The sequence below is a fragment of the Accipiter gentilis genome, chromosome 30, assembly GCF_929443795.1.
Source record: "Accipiter gentilis chromosome 30, bAccGen1.1, whole genome shotgun sequence".
In the NCBI taxonomy this organism is placed as follows: Eukaryota; Metazoa; Chordata; class Aves; order Accipitriformes; family Accipitridae; genus Astur; species Astur gentilis.
The window spans coordinates 3,234,984-3,241,150 of NC_064909.1; positions in this window are offsets into that span (position 1 = coordinate 3,234,984).

Sequence of the window (6,167 nt, forward strand, 5' to 3'; positions counted from 1 at the left end):
GAAAAGTATGTCACATGGAGCACTGTAATTAGCATCCTGACCAAAGAAGTTTTGTTCCTTCATATCAATGCAGGTTTGCTGCTATCAGTCAGACACCTTTCTGTGCTGTTCTTCAGAGGACACAGAAAAGCTAAAAGCTCAAGTACACTCACGTAGTGGAAACTCGATAGCACCATTCCCAACAGAAGTTATACTACAAGGGTCAGTATAACTGAATACGCTTGCAGGGGCTTTGAAAAATTAACATTTTGTATGGGTTTTTTTCCCCCCTCTTATGTTTTACATTACTTTCTTCCTAAAATATATAGAAAATGCTAATTAAACAGAGTTCACTGTTGTTATATGCCACTGTCATGAAGGCAGTGATAATAAAACTGTGTAATTACAGCCCACTTTACCTTCCACCGGGTGTCTGCTATTTAGGGAAAACACTAAAGGGTCATTAACACCAGAAGGCAAGGCTTTTTGGCTAAGGTGGTAGAAGATTCAAAGGATCAAGGCCCATGCCTGCAAAAAACACAAGGTCCCATTAAATGGATCTCGGGAGAAATCAAGTATCTAAGTCCAGGCATGCAACCCTTAAAACCCTGCCTAATCCCTTGGGCTCCTAGACTATGTCTATACCAGTAAAGTAAACATGCCCAGGACTGTTCTCTGGCACTGAGGGCTCTGGCACAGGATGGCTTTCACCCATAACATTAAATTCTTTTATCCTTCAAGCAAGGCATTTGGATCCAAGTGGTTGTTGGGAATAGCCCCTGGCCCACACTAGCTCCCTCAGTCATGCCTGAGAATTGTTCAGAAGAGGTTTAACTGGCACAGGCCAAAACCATGGCAAGAATAAATTAACAGGAATCAGCTATTAATTTCATAGACAAGGGAGTTGTAGTGCTCCAGAACATTTGCTGATATAGACGTAACCCTAAAATCCTATCATGTACACATATATAAACTATATATGCATTTATATAGAATATTATGCACTTATACCATATACTTACAAGTATCATTTGGTCTGCATAGGAAGGATTTCTTGGCAAAAGTGTGGTGGATAGGTGTTTATGTTGCTGGTTGACTAGCCATCAGCAATCCTTACTTTCAAGTGTCCTTATTCCTCCCTTCTAGGTTAACCTTGGGTTTCTACCTTCTCAGACACTACAATTTTATTCTGAATAACTGGAAACATTTGGGGGTAATTTTCACAACTGGAGTGTGTATTTGTCCATGCTTAGAGCTCTTTGTCTGGAGATTACCTTTGCTTTTGAGTTTTGCTGTGAATCTCTAACACTGTCTCATGTCAATGCTCTATGGGATCTGGCAGATCCCAGGAACAGTGTGAAGCCCAGGACTCTCTTGTGACTGAGCACCTTGTGTCCACTTTGCCAGAAAGGAGCTTAAACCACAAGCTCTACCTGCTCCTCATGGTAAACAATACTGCAGCACTTCAGAGCTGGAAGCCACTGCTCTGTCCTGTCTGCCTGATGTCAGTCACACAATGTCATTTTGCACAGGCAAATGATACACAGGGATGATGGGATTGGCACAGCAATTGTGGGCCCATTCCTGTAGCACATATAGGACTTTGTGTGCCCCCCAAATTACACTTTGATTTCCCCTGATAATAATAGCTGGTTTTTCCCTAAAACTACTGCAGGCAAGTTGTGTGGAAGCATAGGGTATTTATTTACGGGCTTAGCCTTCAGACCACTTCTGTTTATCCATGGATAGGATAGCACCCTCTGTCCATCTAGTCATCTTGCTTCAGCAGTGGAACACGAGCAGTAGCTGGTCTTGACTTTTACAGGAAAGACCCTAAGCTACAAAGTCAAAATCCCATGCTGTAAAAAAGAGAAACCTTTCATTCGTATAAACTTGTCCATATGAATTGTATCATGTACTTGTTCATATAAAACAATATACTGTGCACATCTTAGGTGCAGGGGACAGCCTCTATACAGTCTGGACAATACTTGGATTTAGGTTGTTTCACTGTACCAGAGGCGTCTGAATCGGCATGAACTAAAACCCGCTGCCTTAAGACCTGGCTCCACATGGTGTGCGACGCTGGGGCACTCACAGAAGCCTGTCACTCTGTGCAGTAGATTTTCCATGCTAGCAGGGCAGTCTGAGCTCAGAAAGCCTGCTTGGCAGGACCCTGAAGCTGACTTGCCTGGCCCACGAGCCATGCTGACACCTTTAAATCAGCAAGGGATGTATAATGGCCAGGAAGAAGGCTGGGAAATAGCACCCTGCCAGCTGCAGTTAGTGCCTGATGGGTGCTAAGGGGCCGGCAAACAAAAGCCCAAGGCTTGTCTCCAAGCTGCCCATAGCCCATGTGTGAGCAGGAGAGCATGTCTTCACAGCTGAAAACCTGAGCCAAAAGCCGGAGCAATATACTCTGTGATTGATGCCGCTGAGTCAAAAGGAAATGACCCACTCCTAGATAGTAGTGCAGGAACTGCTGCAGGGATAGAGTCATACAAATGCACGATCAGGCAAGGCACTCCGTAACTGAAAGTATCTGCAGACCCGCTCCGCAGCAGGGGCTCAGCCAAGCCGTGTCTCCCAAGGGCAGCAAGGAGGGCTTAGAGAGCCAGGGCGTCAGGAAGGAGGGCACAGCTTGCCCTCACAGCAGCTCCCTGCTGAAGCCAGTGAGGAAGGCCTTGCTCATCCCCTAACCGAGGCAGGGAGACACATCCCCCGACAAAAAAAAAGCCCTCCCGGGGCCTCTGGCCCGGTCTCCCGCCATCCCTGTCGGCCGAGGGCCGCCACCCTGCCCCGGGCCGGCCCTTTCCCTCAGCGGGCCCTTCCCCTCAGCGGGGCTCCTCGGCCGGGCTCCCCAGGCGGCGCCGGGCCGCGTCCGGCAGGGGGCAGCAGCGGCGCGCGCACCAACTGCCGGCAGGTCCCGCGCAACGGCCCTAACGGCCGGCGGGGCGGGGCGTCGCGCCTCGGCCTCTGCCCGCCCCGGGGCCCACCGCCTCCCGCCGGGCACCCCGCGCCGCCTCCGGGGGCGGCCGTCAGTCTTGGTGGCGGGACGACGCGGTGTCGGCCTGGCGGGGCAAGGAGCGGGGCCGTGCGCTGAGGCAGCTCTGGGCACAGGCGGCTGCCCAGCGTCACGCGGGTGTCTGCAGGGAGCTCTGGAGCCCCCCAGCCCCTGCCCAGCACCCTCACCTCCGAACGGGGCTGCCTGAAGGAATGCTGTGCTCGGCTGCAACAGCACTGGTGCCCGTTTTAGAGCATGCAGTGACGAAAACCATCTCAGTCCCCTTCTGCCTTGGTGGGGAAGGAGTATCTCCAGGTTTCTTGTCACTATAGTAGGGCGGTGGTATTGAGCCTAAGGGGAGCATGGCCTTGGCGGCCTCCTTGCTTTACCCCAAGGCCTCAGCCAAACACACCGATGCAGGGTTTGGGTTTATAGTTGCCTTCACACACCCTTTTCTGAGCTTTCCTCACTTCAGTGCAATCTCTTCTTGTAACAGTTGGGACATTGAGCCCAGTTGCAAGACTGGGTGTGCAAGTCCCTGCCAAGATTTTCCCATTGTCATGGCTTGCTGAGTTCCTTCCCCTTCCTCCACCCACCAAATCCTGCTGGGTTACTGGAAACACTGCAGTCCTAATGTACCAGTGTCTTCAGGCCACCTATGGCAGAAAGGGATTTTTCCAGGAAAGGCACTTAAGACATGTCATTCCCAACTTCTATGCCACTTGCAACTGCTTCTTCTCCCTTACTGAAAAGGGGTGATAACCTATTTCAACAGCATAAGCTACTAGAGAGAAAGAAAAGAAAAAAAAGTTAGGTGAATCTGTGTTCTCCAAGCTCCAGGACACAGACAAGCTGGCCAGCCAGGTCCCTATAAAACGCACTCCAATCCATCCACTCCATCTCTTCATGGTGAGCAGCCAGCAGGTGTGCAGATTGCCTAGAGTGTCTCCTCCTCCCCACAAACCTTAGGAAATTTGCGGGGGGGGGGGGGGGGGGGGGGCACACCAACCAACTCCCCCTCCCACAAAAAACCTTAGGGAAACAATGTTGTCTAAGTCTCAGAACAAGGTCATAAAAATCATAATTTCTGTATTAGAGGGTGAGCTTTCATTTTCCAAATCCTTGGTCACATTTCTTAATCTCTCTGAGTCTCATAGTTTTCAATATAGCAGCATCCTACCCACCTGTGCATTCTGATGCAGGTCACTATGTAGGCAGGCACTTCAATTATATGTGTTCAAAGTGGCAATTGGATGTTTTTATGATCATGACCTGAAGGAAAATCAGACTGCCAATTAACTAGAGGTAGAGAACACTCCATTAACAAAGACAATGAAGACAGGACTAAGATGTTCTTGTTCTCTTTCTTAAGGCTGGATTATTCTATACTTCTGAAAAAGACAATTCGCTTTTAAATGCCTTGGCTCCCCAAACTGCAAAACAGAGGAAAATGCCTATTACACAGGGGGAATGTGAGATTTATTTATATAAATAACACTGGCAGCATTCTTGGAAGTTGCCAGACAAAGCATGTCATATATGGAGAACAGAGTAAATATGGTTAATAGCTTTATCGTGAAGGAAGTAGCAAATATCTTTGTCTTTATGATGCTGAGAAATATAAGGAATGAACAGCCTTTTTTCACATTGTACCTTGCACTTGGTTGCTGAATATTTATTCCCTGCTAGGTATCTAATTTGCTACTGAGTAGAACTCAGAAGGACACACGCGTTACCATCTTAGTACATCAGACACAACCCTACCAAGAGTGAAATGCAAACAGAGAAACAACCAGAAGCTTTCTTGTACCATCAAAGATGTAGGAAAAGGAGCAAGGAAAGGTGGCAAACCACAAAGTCTGCCCAACAGAGAGGCCAAAACAGGGGAGAGAAGCATCAAAAGCAGCCACAGGCATCTGAGAGGAAAGCACAAGTGAGTGGGAGGAAGACAATGCAATAATACAAAAATAAAGCCCCTGGCCCATTTGGGCATGTTCAGATTAAAAGGCAGGGGCCAGCCAGACTGACAACTGTCCTGAAGCTCTTCCCCACAGAGCAAGGCATTGGGTGCTTTTTGTATATAATAAAAGGGCTTTAGGCACTTCTGTTTATGCCAGCTCCCTTTATTACTTGTTCCTCAGTGAACTAGAGTCTTCCCCCTGTGACAGCTTCCCCCAGCAGCCTTACCTGAACAATTAAGTCAAGTGCTGCTTTCTTCTGCCCACAGCAGCAGCGAAAGACAACATCCAACACATACACACACACCACCACCATTACTTGCCCCACCAGACCTACCAAGGTACAAAATCTGCTGGAGCAACTTGCTAAAGAATTCCTTGGTTTGGCTATTCTGAGGAAAAAAGTCACACAGTTTTAGTCACATCTCAGGTGCTCTCTTTACCCAGCAGACCCCCCACAGACTTAATGTATGAGAATCATTAAGCTGCATTGTATCTTCACAACTGTAAGAGCACACAGCAAGCCAGCTCAGTACAGTACTGCAGTGGTGCAAACTGGAAAGGCAGCTAGGAGATCTCCCTTCTCTCCACAACTCCATCAAAGATACATACACACATGGGAATACTTTGACATGCTTTTTAATGGGTTTTAAAACATTCAGTTCTTGCCCCACAATTCAGAGCCCTCCGCATCCCAGTAGCAGAGCACATGCCGTGTAATACAGCCCAGCAAAACCTAGGTGTGATGTAGGTGGACCCAAAGTCCCTACCCCCAGCTAAAACTTTTCTACAAGTCACCCTCATAGCCCCACTCATCACCCTTACGTAAATTCTGCTCCAGTTTCAGCAACCTCTGTGCACTGCTGGAACCTCAGGACTCTTCCTTGTCTGAGAAGACCTCACAGTATAAGAGCAGGCCCTGTTGTTGCCCTTTTCTCCACTGTGTTTGTGAGCTATGGAGAACTGGACTGGCGGGAGCCCCTGGACACCACACTCTGATGGTTGGGAGAAGTACAGCAACCCAGGAACCATGAGAAAGCTGATAGCACTTCAGGCTTTTTGTCGCCTCAAGGTAGTTAGGGTGTGATCCAGCCCCATCCTGCTTGAAGAATCTCCAGCCAAATTGCCCACTGTTCTTTAATGAGAGGTAGAAAGGACACAGCCTGGTTTCCCCCACAAGCTTGGCTTGCCAGGCTGATGGCAGAATGTTTTTGGTGTAAAATGAT